The sequence below is a fragment of the Notamacropus eugenii genome, chromosome 1 (assembly GCF_028372415.1).
Source record: "Notamacropus eugenii isolate mMacEug1 chromosome 1, mMacEug1.pri_v2, whole genome shotgun sequence".
In the NCBI taxonomy this organism is placed as follows: domain Eukaryota; kingdom Metazoa; phylum Chordata; class Mammalia; order Diprotodontia; family Macropodidae; genus Notamacropus; species Notamacropus eugenii.
In genome coordinates, this window is record NC_092872.1 from 421925738 (window position 1) to 421944732 (window position 18995).

General features: G+C 40.2%; 1 protein-coding gene across 5 annotated transcripts in view; it reads left to right on the forward strand.

The window, feature by feature from the left end:
- Positions 1-18995, forward strand: part of PTPRT (protein tyrosine phosphatase receptor type T) — a 1308680-nt gene that overhangs the window by 596611 nt on the left and 693074 nt on the right. The gene's annotated exons all lie outside the window — the stretch shown is intronic.

Consider the following 18995-nt stretch of genomic DNA (forward strand, 5'->3'; position numbering starts at 1 on the left):
AGGTTGGACAATTCCTGCAAAAGGTAGAGTCTAGTCTTAATCACTGAACTTAGGATCAAGAAGAGCCTGCTTATACCTTTCAGGAATATTGGAGTGGGATTTGACCCAAGCACAAATCCCAAATCCAAAAACTGAAAGTAAAGATATAGTAACACAATGAAGAAATACTTTGGACTGAGAGAAACCCAAGGGAGTAAACCCAGAAGAAGAGGGTAACTCCGTAAGAAAATCTAAGCAAACCCTCAGGTAAAGAATGTCCTAGTCACAAGGCCTGTAGGAATGCTTGAAAGAAGTCAAATGGGACAGCAATAAACCTTGTTCAAAAGTGGATCTCCCTGAAAACTAAAATCACCCAAATAGAAAGCAACTTCATGAGATGAGAAATATTAAAAGTAAATGAAAGGACTGAAGAAAAATCCAGAAAAATGTAAGATCATTATCAAAATAATAATGTACAATAATTGTCAAAAACAATTGACCTGGAAAATAGGTCAAGGAAAGAAAATCTTAGAATCATCACTTCCTGAAAATAACGACTATCCAAAATGCTTTAACCTTGGATACCATGTTTCAAGAAACCATAAATGAAACTGTGCTACTTTCTTAGAACTAGAGGAAAAAGTGACAATGGATTGAATCTGATGGTGATTAAAAAAAAAAAGCCAAAATAAAAACTCCCGTGAACATCATAGCCACAATCCAGAGTTTGCAGGTAAAAGAAATGTGAACTCCATTGAACAAGATGAGAACAAAATAATTATCAAATAAGATAATACATGTAAACTTCTTAGCACAGTGCATGACAAATAGAATATGCTAAATGAATACTAGCTATTTTACAATATTGTACTATTAACGATGATAACTAGAATATAGCACTTAGAGAGTGCTTTATTCTTTATCTCGTTTGAGCTTCCCAGCAATCTCATGTGGCACATACAGGAGGCATTTTTACCTGTGAGAAAACTGATGACTGTAATATAGACAGAGCAAGAATTATTATACTCCCATCAGCAGATAAGGAAATTCAGGGAGTGCACGTACACACCCACACCTACACCCACAGACCCCCACACACACATACACACCCTCAAACAGGTCTTTTTCTACTGTCTGATTTCATATTGTTTGAGCTACTGTGGGTTAAAAAAGCTGATGCTTTTTTTCAACAAGACTTCTCTTTTCACTATCTGGAGCTTCAAATTTTCCATCATATTTCCAAGCCATCCACCATGAAGCTGCACAGCCGGACCCAGTGTCCTGCAGGTGCTGACTTCCGTCTTCTTTCTGCTGGCTTCTCTATTTCAGCTCACCATACAGCGGGAGATTGGGGAGCCTGCTCTCCTCTTGTGATATTCACCTCCAGTGGAGGAGGATTTCAGATTGATAATAACCAAAACTTCCTAACATCTAGAGCTATCCTCAAATGCAAGGGGCTACCTTGGGACATAATTGGTTCTTTATTATTTTAGTAATGGAGTCTTTAGTAATAAAGTCTTTTGACAGAGATTGAATGGATCCACTTATTGGAAAGGTGTCACTAGATCTTCTCTGAGCACCCTTCTAACTCTGATATTCTAAGATCCTAGGAAACAAAGCAGTGATACACCTATGGCTTGTTTACAAATAGCACACTGCCTTAGACTACTCTGGTTGGTGACAGTGGTCTTTCTAGAGGGTAGGTCCATGCAAGCTGCATGCTCTGACAGTCAGCTTTTGCTGACCTGGCTCAGTTGTTTCTTTCTTCCATCTATTGAGGTATCTAATACCTCAATACATTTTAAAGAGGCCTATTCACTGAATGGGCATTACCTTACTTTAAGTGAGTACCTGAAAAGTTCTTAAGCTAAAAGGCCAAGGTCTCTCATTGCATCCTGGGTCATCTCCAGTCATCCTGCTGGATATCTGGTCATTGGACCCAGATGGCTCAGGAGGAGAAAGTGAGGTTAGTGACCTTGGACAGCCCTCCCCCACTCAAAACAAAGTCAAGTAGAAGTCATATCTTCATTTCTCTGATGTCATGGTCCTCTTAGAAAACAAAGGACAAATATTAAGGTGTCCAGACCTCAACAAGTTCCTGACTGTAGTTATGTCAGTGCCTCTGGATGTTTTTGCTGCATTCTTTCTGTGCTCCTGCGCTGCAAACTAACTTTCTTTCTCTTCCTTCCTTCCTTCTTGCTCCTTCCTTCCTTCCCTTCCAGCTCCCTCTCTCCCCTTTCTTTCTTACATTTTTCTCTCCTTCCTCTCTTTCTTTTTTCTTTGTTCATTCTCTTTTTTCTCTTTCCCTCTTCCTTTCTCCCTCTCTTTTCCTTTCTTCCTCTTTCATTTCATAGTCAATATTTTAAGATTATCTTTCAGCCTTGCTGAGAGATCTATTTGCAGGTGTCTGTAAACCTCTAAAACTTCAGAGGCAGAACGCGTTCTATTGGTCACTACTGGTCAGACGGTGCTGAATGAGGGCTTCTCGGTTTTGGGTTTGTAGCACTCTGACCTTCAAAGTCTGGGTTGGATGATTGAATTTACTCTTAGCCCATGGCATTGAAGATAAATTGTAGATTATAAAGTTGAAGTAACTCTGGGTTAAACCTGAATGGACAGTTCAATGTGTGCATTATCACAACTCCTTTATCTTTTTCCTTTATTAGTCCCATTGGCTGAGCAGTGGAGGAGTACCTCTATAATGGGTCCTCAACAGCCCCAGGGAAATGGTGGTGGAGTGAGAGGAGACTGAAATCTTTGACTCCTTCCTTCCTCCTAAGGAACTCAATGATACTAAATGAGGCAAGCAGCCTGAGGTCTGCAGAAAGTGGAGACAGAAAGGTTTTGCAATCATTAGCCTGTCTTTGCCCATTCCCCTTCTTTCCCCCATTTGGTTGTCACTATCCTCTTTCTCCTTTAGCTCACTGCCTGGAACTTCACTTCAGAGAATGAGTGTGTGAGAGACATAAAAATGGCAGAAGGAGCTTAGGTTGTATCTCCTTGGATCCCATAACTCTGTCTTAGTGTGCACTTTACGGGCCCATGGTAGCCTGGAGCTAAGACTGAATTGCGAAGTGCCAGGGAGCAGGCATAGTGCTGGGTGCACAGCAGGAAGCAGAAGAAAATTAGCCTGAAAAGGCTTGCCTTGTTTGTTTTCTCTAATTTCTGCTCTGCCTTTTTATTTTTCCCCTTGATTAAAACCAGCACAGAGAAAAGTTTCTAAATCCTTTATCCCCCCTTTTGCATCTGCTGTTTTGAATAGCATCAGTGAAACACCCCTGGTAGTCTCAGAGGATCAGCTTGAAAAGCAGCCGGATCCTTTCTTTTAGTGAAGGGTGGAAGTGCAACTTCACCAAACCCACTTTCATGCTGCCTTCAATTGAGATTGCTTGCTCAGTGGATTCCTGTGATAATATATATTTTTTTTAAGAGAAATGTCAACTCACCCACATTGCAAATGGTCCATTTCTTGATCTTTCTTTAAGAGCAGTAAACCCAGACAAGCATACTTGTTTTCTAAATCAGCATTGTGCTGTTATCAGTAGAGATTCCTCTGTAGGGGCATCTGGAGTTTTGGGCAAGAAGACAGGAAACCTGGGCACCGAGGTCTTCTTCCATCAAAATTTACTCTGTGATCCTGGGCAAGCGTCTTCTCCTGCCTGGGTTTTAGTGGTCTCATTTGTCAAAACAGGGAATTAGATGGCTTAGATGTCCTCTGAAATTCTGTAATTCTTTATGGATCCCATTATGCAGAATTGCAGAATTTTAAAGCTTAAAAAGACCTCAGCCATATTGACTAACAAAAGGAATCCCCACTGTGATATAGGTCACCATGTCTCAGCTGCTTTTTCAGCCTAGAAGTTCCTTCAGTCTTTGTGAACTTTTTCCCTTGGAATGTGCTTCAACCCCAAAGCCCCTTTCTTCCATTGCTGAGTTCCTCTTCGAGTTTCCATTTTGAGGGAGGTCTCAGCCCAGTCATCCTCCATTCCTCTTCTGACTTTACAGACTTCATCCTTATTTCCCCTCCCCCCAGGTGAGGCTTAAATTGGCCTCTTTTCAAATTCTACCTGCCCTCTAGGACCAAACAGAGTGTGTTCCACACGACAGCTCTTCAAATCTTTGAAGGCTGCTCTTGTGATATGCCCTCTCCATCTTAGTCTTCCCTTCTCTAGGCTAATCATGAACAGTTATTACAACAGTTCCTAATTTGACGAAGACTGAAGACCCTCTGCCATCTTGGTTGCTCTCCTTTGGACAGTTTCCAACTTATTGATGTCCTTCTTAACCTGGAGTGTGTAGAACTGAACACCGCCCTCCAAATATGATCTCATGAGAGCAGAGTACCAAGGGATTCCTGTCTTCTTTTTCCTGGAAACTATATGGATAGAGCACCAGTATGGGAGTCAGGAGGACCTGAGTTCAAATCTCACCTCAGACACTTGACACTTACTAGCTCTGTGACCTTGGGCAAGTCATTTAACCCCAATTGCCTCATCCTGAGTCATCTCCAGTCATTCTGATGAATATCTAGTCACTGGATTCAGATGGCTCTGGAGGAGAAGTGAGGCTGGTGACCTGCACAGCCCTCCCTCACTCAAAACAAAGTCAAGTGCAAGTCATGTCATTATTTCTCTGATGGCATGGTCTTCTTCGGCAACAAAGGATGAACACACACACATCTCTCTTAATATAGCCCAAAATTGAATTGGCATTTTTGGTCATCACATTACACTGCTGACACATGTTGAGGATACAGTTCACAAAAACTACCTGTTTTTTCTCAGACAGAATACTGTCTATGCCTCCCCCTTTCTGCACTTGTAGAAGTAACTTTTTGAACTTGAGTGTAAAACTTTATTTTTAACCCCATTGAGTTTCCTCTCGCTAGATGCAGCCCAGTGTTGTAGCTTTTAAGATCTTTTTGGATCTTAACTTTCATCTCTGGTGTCAGCTATTCATTCCAGCTCTGTGTCATCTCAGGTCTAATCTGTGCCTTCATCCAAGTCATCTCTGTCTTTATCTAGTCATTGATAAAAATGGTAAATAGTACAAGACCTAGCACAAATCTCTAGAATACTCCACTAGAGACTTCCTGTCAAAGTGCCATGGAGCTATGAATGCCTACTCTTTGGAGTCTGACTACTCAACTTTTTTGAAATCTGTTTATTTGCACGGCCTAGTCCACATCTTCCATCTCCTCTACAGGAATAGTATGAGATGATTTATGAAACACTTTGGAAAAAAAATCCACATAGACTGTATCTTCAACATTCCTTTGATATATGAGTTTAGTAGTTCAATTCTTGATAAAGTCTTACTGTCTTTTTTTTTAAGTACCACTCTCCTCCCTCCCCACTTTTATTTTAAAAGAATTTTATTGGTTTTTTAATCTTTGTATTACCTACATTTCCCAAAATATCTTTCTCCCTTCCCTTTGCCAGAGAACCATGACCTTTTTTTTTTTTAAACCAAGTTTCTATTTTATTTTCTTTTTAAAGTATGGAGGCATGTTGGCAGTTTGATTCTCCCTCTATAACCATTAAACCTCACATGCAGAGGTACAAAGTAGGGATCTCTCCATCAGTGGGTTAAGGTATAGTGGATATTGTGCCTTGGACCTGAATTCAAATCCAGCCCCAGCACCTTAACCACTGTTTGCTTTAGTTTCCTCAAGTGTAAAATGGGGATAATAGCACCTGCCAGGCAGGTTCTTGTGTAAAGATCAAACGAGATAATATTTGTAAAAAGCATTTGACACAGTACCTGGCACATAGTAGGTACCTGATAAATGCTTATTTCCTTCCATTCCTGTCCCTACCCCTCAGTCCTTTGTCTGATTTTCTTTTTATGCGGTCAGTAATCTCTTTAATAATCCATTCTAAAATTAACTTCAGGAATGGAAGTCAGACTATATAATGACCTATATTTTGCAGGGCGTTCCCTTCACAGTTTTGAAAATTGGGACACTTGCCCTCTGCGTACTTGTGGCACCTCTCTCATTCTCCATTATCTTTGTTTTTCAAATGTCATTACCTGTGGCACAGGAAGCAGATCTGTCAGTTCTTTCTATACCCAAGAATATAGTTGGTGGGTGGAGGAACATTTCAGAGAGACATTTAAGTTAAATGTAATGGAAAAAAACCCAAACAAACAACCTTCCTAACAATGAGAAAAATCTAAAAGTGGGTTGTATTGCCTCAGGAAAGAGTAGAAAGAGGACTGAGTTTGAAATAAGGAGATCTGGCTTTGATACCACTGTGGTTTCTGTATCAGCCAAGGGATAGGCTCTCTGGGCCTAATTTTTTTTTATCTGTTAAATGGAAATAACAAAATTTCAACTTCTACTTTAAGGTCACATGTTGCTTTCCCCATTATAGGACTTCTGTAATGGGGAAAGCAACATGTAACCTTAAAAAATGTTCTAGAAATGTGAGTTGTTTCCTTTCACTGAAAGATTTCAAGTAGGAACACTTTCCAGAGATATTGTGGAGAAGATCACTGCTCTTTTACAGGATGGATTAGATGACCTTCTAACACTGAGTTTCTGTCATCTTTGAGTTGTGCCTTCCCTAACCCCATCCAATAGGTTTCCTAGTTTTACAAATTCTACCTCAGATATATTTTGCCCCTACCACATGTTTTTTCATCATCTCCTCTCACTTATACTACTATAATAGTCTCCTATATGGGTGCCTACAGCTGGACTTTCCTACATGTGGTGCCATATTAATGGTCTTGTTACACAGGTCTTATTACATAAACTCTCTTACTCAAAAATTTTCAGTGGTTCCCTATTACTAAGTGGCTAATTAAGTCCAAAATCCTCTGTGTTCTATATTTGCATTCTCTTTTCTCTGTTATTAGTTTGTGTTGAAATGAGTCTTTGTTTTCTAACTTTTCTCCCAGGTTTCCCTTCTTCACCCCCCAAATGTCAGCCTTGGTAGTGTAAACTTTTTCAAAGCGTGTAATTGTGAGGAGGACCCAGTTCTGATTTTGAGTAAAGAACCATCAGAAGCAGAACTCCAAGGATGGAAATACAATTTGGTGACAAATATTCTTAAAATATTATTCTCCATTTGATACAGGAGAAAACTGACACCCAAAGAAGGTTAATAAAAATAGTGATAAATGTGTTCAGTACTCTAAGGTTTGCAAACTGTTTTGTATGTATTATCTCATTTGCTCTTCACAAAAACCCAGTTAGGTAGGTACTATTATCCCCATTTTATAGATGAAGAAACTGAGGCTAGAAGAGGTTAAGTTACTCCCAGGGTCATGCAGCTGTGTGCTACATATCTGAGGCAAGATTTGAACTCAGGTCTTCCTCTGTCCAAGTCCAATGATCTATCCACAATACTGCCTGAGAGCCCACTGGCCCTATAGCAGTTACGAACAATATGGTATGATCAGACAAAATAATTCTTCCTGACTTCTTTAAAAAGACCTCCTCTGCCTTACTGGGGTTTATAGAGTGGACCCACACAGGTGATAGGCAGTCCTATTGTCCCTGTCTCCTGGGTACTTAGCTTTTTTACTTATCATTCACATGAACTTCCCAGGATGTTCTGTGAAATCTTTGATTTCATGTCACAGAATCCTGAGTCAGAACCTGTGTGTTCTCTTAAGCTTACTCAGTGAGATTGTGGATATGGTTTTCAGAAGAGTATGAGTGAAGTTCTCTTTGATAATTTTTCTGAATTTTTGGAGAGTTTCTTTTATTTGCTATTCATCTCAGCACTAATAGCAATACAGAGCTAAGAAAGCACCTGTAAAAATGAAGAGAGGTTTTATAAAGACCAGAAAGCTCTGTTCCAAGGGATCTTGTAGATACCCTTGAGGCAGTATGGACAAGCATATTAGATTTAGAGTCAGCTGTGCTACCCCTGGGAAGTCACTTTGTTTATTTGTAAAATGGGGGTAATGACCCTCACTACCTACCTCACAGGGTTCTAAGAATCAGATGAAAGAATACATAAGAGTAATTATCAGCCTTCAAAGATATGCAGCAATGTGTCACATTTGGGATGGGATTCTAAGTAGGCTGAAGTATACTCCTATACCATAATTCATTTAGAAAGGAAATGTTATAATAGATGTTCTAGAGGGCATGTGACTCAATATGGTATAACAAGTTGATCCTCCCAGTGTTATACTGGAAAACACAAATGAATACACACACATATACATATATACTTACGTATGTTACATATACACAGATATATATATATATATATACACATATACACACATGTATAATTTTATTTTTAATTTATGAAATAAAACAAGCATATATGTATATATACATACATATGCACACACACACATATAAACACATACTATCTTTTGTTTTTATGTTACCTTAATTTCTTAAGATAGCTCTCTCTTCTTTTCTACTCAGAGAACCATCCCTTGTAATAACAAATAAAAGAGAAAGGGAAAAAGAGCAGTTTAGCAAAACTAACCATTCTCTCCACTGAACCTGACAGGATATTCAGTGTTCCCCATAATCCTTCACTTTTTCAAAGAAGGGAAGAAGGCAAGGAGGAAAAAAAGAAACAGAAAGAGACCCCTAGGATATCAAGTAGAAGCTCAAAGAATGAGAAATTCTCATGAATTGGTCCCTCTCTGTACCGGTGGAGAGGGTACCTACATTGATGAGATCATCCATCCTTTGAAGAATTGATGTATTATCATGAATTTCATCCCTAGATCCTAGCTGTCTCTTGTGCCTTGCTGGTTGGACAGTACCCGCTTTGTGACTAATCAGTCAGATCAGCCACTGAGTATTTATTGAATGCCTGCTCTGTTGGTCCACTTGTACAATCCTTTGGGGCTTGGGAGAGAGCTAGCTAAAATCACTCTTATTTTTCTCATAGCTTAGGGTAGATATTTTTCCTGCCCTAAAAGCATGATTGTTCAGGTAACTTTTGAGGGGAGGATGTAAGGTGAGGTGGAAAGGCTTTCAGAGTTTTTCCTGTTTAAGTAATCCTCAGGAGACCTGTATTGAAAGCCTCAGGAGAAATAAGGGATCACTGAAACTGCTTTTTGTCTCTCTTTCCCACCCTTCCAGGCCCCCAAATCCCATTTGTGATAGCTCTTAGCATAATTAATAACAGTCACAAAGGGAATTTAACAAATTCACTTGGGAAGCATTTATTAAGCCATGACCAGTGGTGGGCACTGTGGGGTATTTGGAAGTGAATATGGCCTGGTCCCCTGCCTTTAGGAGCTTACCTTTTTGCCTGCCTCACAGGAATGCTTTAAGGAAGGCATTTGTAAACTTCCAGCCCCACAGAAATGCGAGCTATTAATAGAGCAGGAGGAACGCAGCAGGTACCAGACTGTGGAATAAAGTGGAACATGACAAGTGTGTAAGAAAGGCAGGAAGGAAATGCTTTGGGAGTTTTAGTATAATAATAATAGCTGCCATTTGTATAGCACTTCAAACGTTGAAAAGCATTTATGTACGTTTTTTTCATCTGAGCCCTTGCAGCAACCTGGTGGAGTAGGTCTGCCAAGCAGTAATATCCCTGTTGTACAGATGAAGAAAACGTGGCTCCTAGGAAGTGAGTCGCTTGCTCCTGGTCACAAGGCTAGTGTCAAAGCCAGGTATCAAACCCAGGTCTGCTCCAATCCAGGTTTCTGTCCAAACGCTGCTTCTTCTAGAGGAAAGATTAAATCAAAACAGAAGGAAACAAAAGCACATGCTGAATTTGGGGCCAGAAGAGCTGGGTTTGAAATATAGCTTGCTCTTTACTTCCTGTGTGACCCAGAAAAATTCCGTGAATCTCCTCTCCGTTTCCTCATTTATAAAATGAAGGGGTTGGATGAGGCAGTTCACAAGGCCCATTCCAAATCTAAATTTTCTAAGGTCCTAGACAAGTGTGGGGAACCTGCTGCCTTGAGGCCCTCCAAGTCCTCAGGTGCGACCCTTTGACTGAATCCAAACATCACAGAACAAAATGGATTCAGTCAAAGGACCGTACTTGAGGTCCTAGAGGGCCACATGTGACCTCGAGACTGCAGATTCCTGAACCCTGGCCTTATAGGACTAGATCCACTCAGATCTCTCTGGGCTTAGGGGGTGAGGAGGAAAATATTGGAGGAGGCAGCTCTAATATTGACGTGGCCCTTGAGGGATGTTAATATTCATTGAAAATGGATAGAAAAGAAGAAAGGAGGGTGGGAGAGTTGGGACAAGTTAGATTCCTAGACCCTGAGTTGCCACAGATTTCTCTGTGTGTTTGTGAGTATATATATACCACCATGTATGGTGACAGCTAGGGGCAGCTAGGTGTCACAGAGTGCTGGTTCTGGAGTCAGGAAGACTTATCTTTGGGAGTTCAAATTGTGCCTCACACATTTATTAATTGTGTGAACTTGGACAAGTCACTTAACCCTGTTTGCCTTAGTTTCCCCATCTCTAAAATAGGCTGGAGAAGGAAGTGGGAAATCATGCCAGTATCTTTGATATATGAAAACCCCAAATGGGATCACAGAGAGTTGGGCAGAACTGAAACAATAGAATCCTTCCCTCTACCCCCAGCTCTTAGGAGCTCATTTGTGAAATTCTATGACCTATGCCCTGCCATCACCACAACCTTACTCCTCACAAAGAGTTTTGTCCTCAGCAGCTTATATATGACTGTTCCAGAGCACCGTAAATGGAAAAAAATTGATCTTTTAGCATAATGCCTTGGAATCTCTTGTGGGAAAACATTCTAAATTAAGAAGCATGTTTTGTGGCTTAACTTTAAATGGAAAATAAGCACTCCTCTCTACAAGGGAGCCAGTGAGGGGGTTGAGGAGGGGATGGCAGGACCTTCTGCAGTGGGTTTGGGGAGCTTTGAGGAAACAAGAGTCCCTCACCAAAAGACTCCAGGTCAGGAATCAAGCAAGTGAAGCAGATGGGCAGGAGTGGGGCCACCTAGCCGGCAGGGAAGGGGTCTCCTTGACGAGGGCCTGGTGCTGGGAATGAGTTTCTTGCAGAACACTTTGGAATTGGAATCTCAGCTGCCAGTGAGCAGTTTCTGGCCTGTAGGCTGCTATTTCTGCACCACCCACTGAGTCTCAGGGGATGGAATAAGAAAACTGTGGGTGAACTGTTACCCAGCTCAGCAGCATCTCTAGGGGGCTTGGCAGCTGCTGGTGCATTGAAAGAGCTGCTCACCCCCTCCCTGGCAGCCTCGGATGCCTCACTCAGGGGCTATTGCTGTGCCCCACAGCTTTCTTGCTTGCTTTTTCAGCTAGGGCTGATTGCATGGAGGATTGAAAATGGAAAACAAATAAACCAATATGTGATAGCAACAGCATCAACCCCAAAACCCCTCAGCCCTCTCCTGTCCTACATTTTTAGACCTTAACTTCCAACAGTTCTCCCTTTTCTTCAACAAATCACTTATGAAATGTAGACCTCTAGGCAGAGCACTACAGATACAAAGATGGGGTATGCGCAGGTTTTGCTTCAAGGCATTTGCAATTTCATCTGTTGACAAAGAGAAAGGACAAGTATGAGACTACTATGATACATGGAAAGTGAAGTAAAGGCAAAGGAGAGGTGTTGGCTTTCATGGATCATAGACTTAAGAGCCAGAAGGAACCTTAGAGGCCATCTGTGTAAACCCTTCATTTTACAGATGAGGAAATTGATATCCATACAAGTTAGATGATTTGCCCCAGGTTCCAGAGGGAATAAATGTGGTTGTAGGATTCAAACCCAGGTACTCTGAATCCAAATCCATTGATTTTTTTCAACTGGACAATTCTGGTTAATATCTCTGGAAGTGAAACCTATTCTTCCTGCTTATGCTAGAAATTATCTATTATTAGCATCTAGAAATTACTGCCTGCTTAGCCTCCCAAAATCACTGAGGACCCCAGTAGGTGGGGGCCACTAATAGAGAGATCACAAGATAATGCTGATATTAAAATACTAATTAGTAACTGTTTCTCTTTTACCCAGGAACCCTGAGGGTCTTCTCCTCCCAGGTTGATTTTTTTTTTTTTTTTGTGATTGAAGGGGCCATCCTTTGAATAAGTACTTTAAAAAGTCTATTCATTGTATGGGTGTATCTCACTCAAAGTGAGAATCTGATAAAACCTTAGCCTGAAATGGCCAAGGTCTCCCATTGCATCCTGGGCCATCTCCAGTCATGCTGAAGAATATCTGGTCACTAGAGCCAGATGGCTCTGGAGGAGAAAGTGAGGCTGGTGACCTTGCACAGCCCTCCCTCACTCAAATCAAAGTCAGCTGCAAGTCATGTCATCATCCTGATGTCTTGGTTCTCTTCAAGAATGAAGGACAAACACATCACTGGTCTCAGCACCTCCCAGGTACTGGGATTGGAGGCCGTCTTTCCACATGGACATGAACCTTCCTCTTGGGTGACATCATCCGAGATGGTCACTATTTCATCCTCTGCCAGTATGTGCTATCTGATATAAGTATTGTGATTTGTCATTTCAATGATGTGGGTGATTCTTCCTGTGGTGTGAATGTTAATTTAGCCTTACTCCTTCATCCTGACTTCATCCATGACTCTTATCCATGTTCTTCCATTATCTGCCACAATGGATCCACTCTATATGCTGAGGACCTTCCTTTAGATCCCTGGATATAGATAGCATAGATGCTGTGGTGACAGGGAGAAGCTCCGTATTATCCCTCTCATTACATAAAATTACATTTCAGAATAAGCTTATATCTAAAGTGTAAAAGGGCAGTCACATCTATGATTTTTTATTCTTTCCCTCAATTCTTGAGTAGGGACAAACAAAAGACAAAGAGTCCACCCTATCTCAGACTTCATAGACATATGACAAACTAGCAGATTAAAAAGGCTCTTTTTCTTTCCTTGAAATACAACAAACTGTGCCCAAGGCCAGTGACTAACCAGTTATGAACACAGCATGACTATGTATTTTTTCTGTTCTATATAAGCACCTGTGGGAAATGGCTCATATTCAGAAGCCCATTTGCCTTAGAAAGAAACACTTCTCTATATGTCAATTGAGTCTTCTTCCTGCCTTGACTTATAATGATATATGGAATAAAACTTCCTAAAGTGGATTTTCTTGCCATGACAACACTGATGGAGTCATCAGCTATTACATGAAAACATCACCGTCTTGTCATCCCCCCATGACAACCGAGGTAATGTAGTTTGGAGGGAGAAGGTGGGCTAACAAATGGTCTTGCACCATTGCCAAAAATGCTGTCTCATTAATGGGCTTTGCCACAGCCTCATGTTCCAGTGAGCTGGGAAGAAAGAGATGGCAGGCCATGTATTGTCTGGGACTGATAGCCTTCTTTACTCTGTGACTCTTTCAGCCTTCATTATTATTGATTTTCCCCAACTTTAAAGAAGGAGGAATACAATGCTAGAGTGGCTCCCTGAGTCTTATAGTATTCAAGATTGGGTTCTGCCTTTACCACACAATCTTGTTAAAATCACCCTCAGTTCTTATCACTTGAGTATCCCAAATCAGCCAGCACTTTTCTGTCTTGTAGTTAAAATACTCTTACTTACTGCCCTCTCAGTCCTTGTGATTTAAGAGCAATATCTGGTAAGGTGACCCTTCTACATGGTCATTTCTATTCACTTCAGCCCTACCTTTGCATAGTCGCTGTCATCCTTTTCTTTCCCCTTCCACCAAGTCCTTCTAAACCCATACTCTATCACTGACAAACTCCTTTTCATTGTAATTCACATCCATTAATTCTCTTCTGCCCATGAAAACCTGACTTTCTTAGGAAGAACTCTCATCAAGGCTAGTTCCTATTTTTATTATTCTACAGCAGACCAAGAAGAGGCATTGCTCTCAACTTTTCAGTAGTATTAAAGTTTTCACTCCATACCCACATAATCACACACACATTTGTGTGTCTGCCTATCATCTATCTATCTATCAATTTATCTATTTATCTATCTATCATCTATCTATCTGTCTATCTATCTATCTATCTATCTATCATCTATCTACCTATTTCTCTCTCTCTCTCTCTATTTATCTATCATCCCTTCCAGATGCTTTTCAATTACTTATCTCTAGGTCAATCAACCATCCTCCTTTCTGAAGGAGTTTATTACTTGCCTGTAGTTTTCCTTTCTCCTCCACCCCTGCCCTTCTACTTGGGGACTACAGTAATAATAATATTGATACATTATCCAACATCCTGGCCATTAATTTCTTAAATTACCATGATCTACTCAATCTCTTACTTACTTACATATTGTGATTACACCTTACATGTTGTGCTTACAACTTAAACTTCACTGTAACTCCAAATTTTACTAATTCTATGATTGTGAACTCTGAAATCCTCCTCTCTAATTATAATGTTCTCTCTCTCTCTTTCTGTCTCTCATTGAAGCCTCACTTCATTCTCTTCTCTATCTTGATATATAGCTAACAAATTCTTATAAACATTTCTTTATTCATTCAAGCATTTATTAAGCATTTGCTATGTGTCAACTACTTAGAGCTTTCTCTACACCTACTCCTAATGCTTCTAACAATGTTAGGTACCCAAAGACAACAAAAAAATGAAACAGTTCCTGTCCTCGAGGAGTTTATATTATCATAGGTGTGGGAACATGTGCACAGGTAAGTAAATACAAAATAATTTCAGGAGGTGGAGAATTTGCTAACTGAAGGTTTCAGGGAAAACCTGATGGTGGCACTTAAGATGAGTCTTGAAGGAAACTCTAGCTTCTAAGAGGCAGAAGTGAATAATGGAGAATATTCCAGACAAAAGAAAAAATAAACCTGGGAAAAAGTATGGAATGTTATGTATGAGTAGGAACAAAAAACCTTAGTAGACTGGAAAAATAGATTGGAGTAATATTGTGCAGGGCCACAAGTAACCAGCATAGAAGAGTGCACTTTACATAAGGTGCAAGAGAGAGCCACTGGAGCTTCTTGAGAAGGGGAGTGACCTGATGAGAACTCTATTTTAGGTATAACAACTTGAAAACTGAATGGAGAATAGATCCTAGAGAGGAGAGACTTGAGGGAGAAAGACCAATTAGGAAAGAGAATCTTTCCCAGTTCCTTTGTCTAATTACACTCTTGACAATCCCAAATGATAACAGAATTGTGAGGGGCTAAATGTATCATCTTCTCATTTGAGAATGTAGACGGTTTAACCTTATTTAGTTCATTATGATTGTTTATCCATGTTTACCTTTTTATTCTTATTTTGATTTCTGTGTTTGTAGGTCAAATTTTCTTCTTGCCCTCCCCTCCCCCAGCTATCTGGAATTCTTGGAAATTCTTTATTTCATTAAAAGTTTTTTTTTCTCCTGTAAAATTTTTACTGTTTTTTTTTCTCTTTAAATTATCCTGGAGTATAAGCTTAAATATTTTGCCTTCTGGAATCTCATAGTCCAAGCTCTTCATGTCTTTAGAATATTGGCTACTAAATCTTGTGATCCTAACTGTGACTCTTTGGTATTTAATTATTCATAGCTGCTTGCAGTACTTTTTTGTTGACTTGGGAAGTTTGGATTTTTGTTATAATATTCTTAGGACTTTACCTTTTAGGTTTTCTTCCAGGAGGTAATGTATGGATTCTTTCAAATTTTGCTTTGCACTCTAGTTCTAAAAGATGATTTCTTGAAATATGATATCTAGGCCACTTATTTTTTGGTCATGGCAAGTAGTACAATGATTCTTAGATGATTCTACCTTGATCTCTTTTCCAGGTCAGCTGTGTTTCTATGAGATGCCTCACATTTTTTTTTTTTCTATTTTTAAGTCTTTTGACTTTATTTTAACATTTTTTGATGCTTCATAGAATCCTCTTATATTTGGTCAATTCTAATTTTCAGGGTTATTTTTTTTCCTTTTCTTTTCCTTTTTTCCTTTTTCTTTGTGCCTCTTGTTTCAAACGTTAATTCTCTTTTCATATTTTTCTTCCATAGCTCTCATTTATTGTCCCATTTTTTCCCTTTGATTTTGAAAATCATATTTTAGCTCTTTTTTATTTTTCTTTGCATTAACTCTTCTAATCTGATTGTGTCAATGCTGCATTTTTATTTGAGGCTTTGTGCATAGATGTTTTGCAGTCACTGTCTTCTTGATTTCTACGTTGAACTTCCTTGTCACCATAATATCTTTTCATGAGGGGATTTTTTTTCCTCATTTTTCCCTTTATGTTAGGTTGCATCCTTCTGTGGTCAACGTTTGGTCTAAGCTTCCATTCTATGACATTCTTCTATTGCTTTCATAACTCAGGTTTGAGTCCTGAAAACTAAAAGTCTGCTCACCCTCCTCCTGATCAGAATTCTGCATGTTCTTGACCGAGGACTGAATCTATGTGCATCTCCCTGGCTGGAGGTTTCAGGTACACTGCTGCTAGGCTCAGCCACTATTAATTCACTGGGAGATTCTGTAGTTTCAGAGCAGCTGAGCTGTAGGCTGGGCCAGGACTACTGCCCTATTTAGTCCACTACAGGCTTCTGTTCTGAGTCAGAGACTAGAACTCACTCCTTGCTCTAGGATCAGGGTTTGGGGAATGCAGGCCTGTGAAGTGGATAATATAGCTATCAGGTGGCACCCGTTCAGGGATATCCAGGATCTCTTCTTACACTGGTGCTCAGTATGAATTTTCTTTCAGTTTCTAGATGCTAGAATGCTCCTCATGCAGTGAGTTCCTGGCCAGACCCTTGTCCACAGTGTGAGTATTGACAGGCCTCTTTGTCTCTTTCTCTAAGCTGCCTTTGCCTGGAAAAATAGCTATGACTTGTCCCCTGGATTTCCCAATCAGAATTAAGTCCTGGTGCACTTTCTGGATCTTTGTGGAGGAGCTGGTCTGTCCTGCCTCTGGTCTTCCTAACTCCCTTTTGATCTATAAAATGAAAGGGTTGGGGTATATAGTTTCTGAGCTCTCTATTTATGATTATACAATCCTTTATAGCTAGGTTTAGAGAGAAAAGGGGAAATTCAGAAGTCAAATAAGGCAGTTAGATTATAGAATCTCTAAGTTCCTATTTCTTCTTCTCCATCATAATTTATAGATTTAATGCTGAAGCAGACCACAGAGGTCATTTATTCCAAGTATTTTTTTCTTGGAGTTGAGGAAACTGAGGCACAGAGAAATTAAGCTACTTGCCCAAGGTCACATTGATAATTAAGTGACAGAATGAGGATTCCAATCTAGGTCTTCTGACACCAAGCCCCTACAATTTGCTGCTCATATCAAATTCCCTGAAATTCAAATTTTTCGTTCCTTTTCTTGTAACTCTTTCAAAAGACCTTACCGTGTAGGTCAGATGATAGCTTCCCTCTCTCCTCCTCTTTACGATACCTTTCCATATCCAGAACTAAAGCTGTCACTACTCTCTACTTGCCACCCCCAAAATATTGATAACCTCTTGTAATGCTAATGAGAGTTAAAGATCTTCCCCAGATCTTCCCCACCCATTGTTGGGCCAGCCAATTAAGAGAAGCTTTATTAGGGGAGGCCCATACCTTATGTTAATTTCTAATGAGGTACTGGTTCTCTAGGGTTGTGATACCCTCTGGCTCTGAAAAGTATATAAATACTCTGAGGTGAGGTTTTACTTTGGGGCTTACTCATTGGAAGTGTTTGTTTGGCCAGATGAGATTCTGGCAGCTGCTAAGGAACCCCCTGGCTTTGAAAACCCGATGTTGGTGCTATTTTCTCTGATAACTATGTATGTATGATCAGACAATTGAATCTATCTGGTGATCTGTGATATATGTATTGCTTATGTTCAGACAATTGGAAGCCCTGTCTGTTGATTGTTATTTCTTTGTATTTTCTCTGAAGTTTAGGGTGCTGACTTTTTCCCTGAACTACATATGTGCTTAATTAAAGTGATTGCTGACCCCTCAAAAGTTGCTTTCCTTTTAGAAAAGGAGATCTAAGAACCTGTCCAGCAGGCCCTCCTGTGTATGTCAGGGTGCTTGCTGTTACATCTCTCAAACACACTGACCTCTTCACTAGCCAAGATCCATGTCTTCTCAACTTCAGCCACACACAGGGAGTGGTTACACCTTAGACTTCACTTCTGAGGTTGAGAAGGGTTAAGTGACTTGCCTGAGATCACACAACTAGTAACTGATGGAGGCAGAATTAGAACTCAGCATCCTGATGCTGGGAAAGATCAAAGGCAAAAGGAAAAGGGGACAGCAAGGAATGCGATAGATAGTGTCAAGGAAACAACAAACGTATACTTGGGCAGACTTTGAGAGATAGAACAGGATAGAAGGGCTTGGTGTGCTATAGTCTATGGGGTCATAAAGAATCAGACATGACTGAATGACTCAACAACAGCAGTAGCTTCCTGACTCAAAGTCCAGTGCTCTAGCCACTATACCACTTAGCTGCCTCTTGTTGAATTATTTCAATTGTGTCTGACTCTTCATGACCCCATTTGGGGTTTTCTTGGCAAAGATACTGGAGTGGTTTGCCATTTCCTTCTCCATCTCATTTTACAAATGAGGAAAACTGAGGTAAACAGGGGTAAGTAACTTGCTTAGGGTCACACAGCTCACAAGTATCTGAGGTCAGATTTGAACTCAGGTTTTCCTGACTCTAGGCACAGCACTCTATCTAGCTCCTCTTCTAGCTACAAAACTGAAAGATTTCTTATATGTCATAGAATTGTATACCTAGAGCAGGAAGGAGCCTCAGAGTCCATTTGCACCAAATCCCTTCATTTTATACATTAAAAAATGGAGATGTAAGAAGGATAAGTTACTTGCCCAAGGTCGCACAGGTAGTTGGGGTCAGAAGCAGGATGTAAATTCAGGTTTTCTGCCTTCTGAGCCATTGCTCTTAGTTGGCTATTAGCAGTGAATCCATAAAGGCAGGAAGTTACAACATCTGTAACTGCTCCCCATCTTTTTACATTAGCAAATGGCATTTGAAATCTCTTTATGAACCAACTGAATCTTGTTTGGGAAATTAGTTTTGGAGAGGGTGCTTTTTTGATGTTGAAATTATAAGAGGAAAAGGCTTTGAAGGTGTTTTTGAAGGTTAGTTT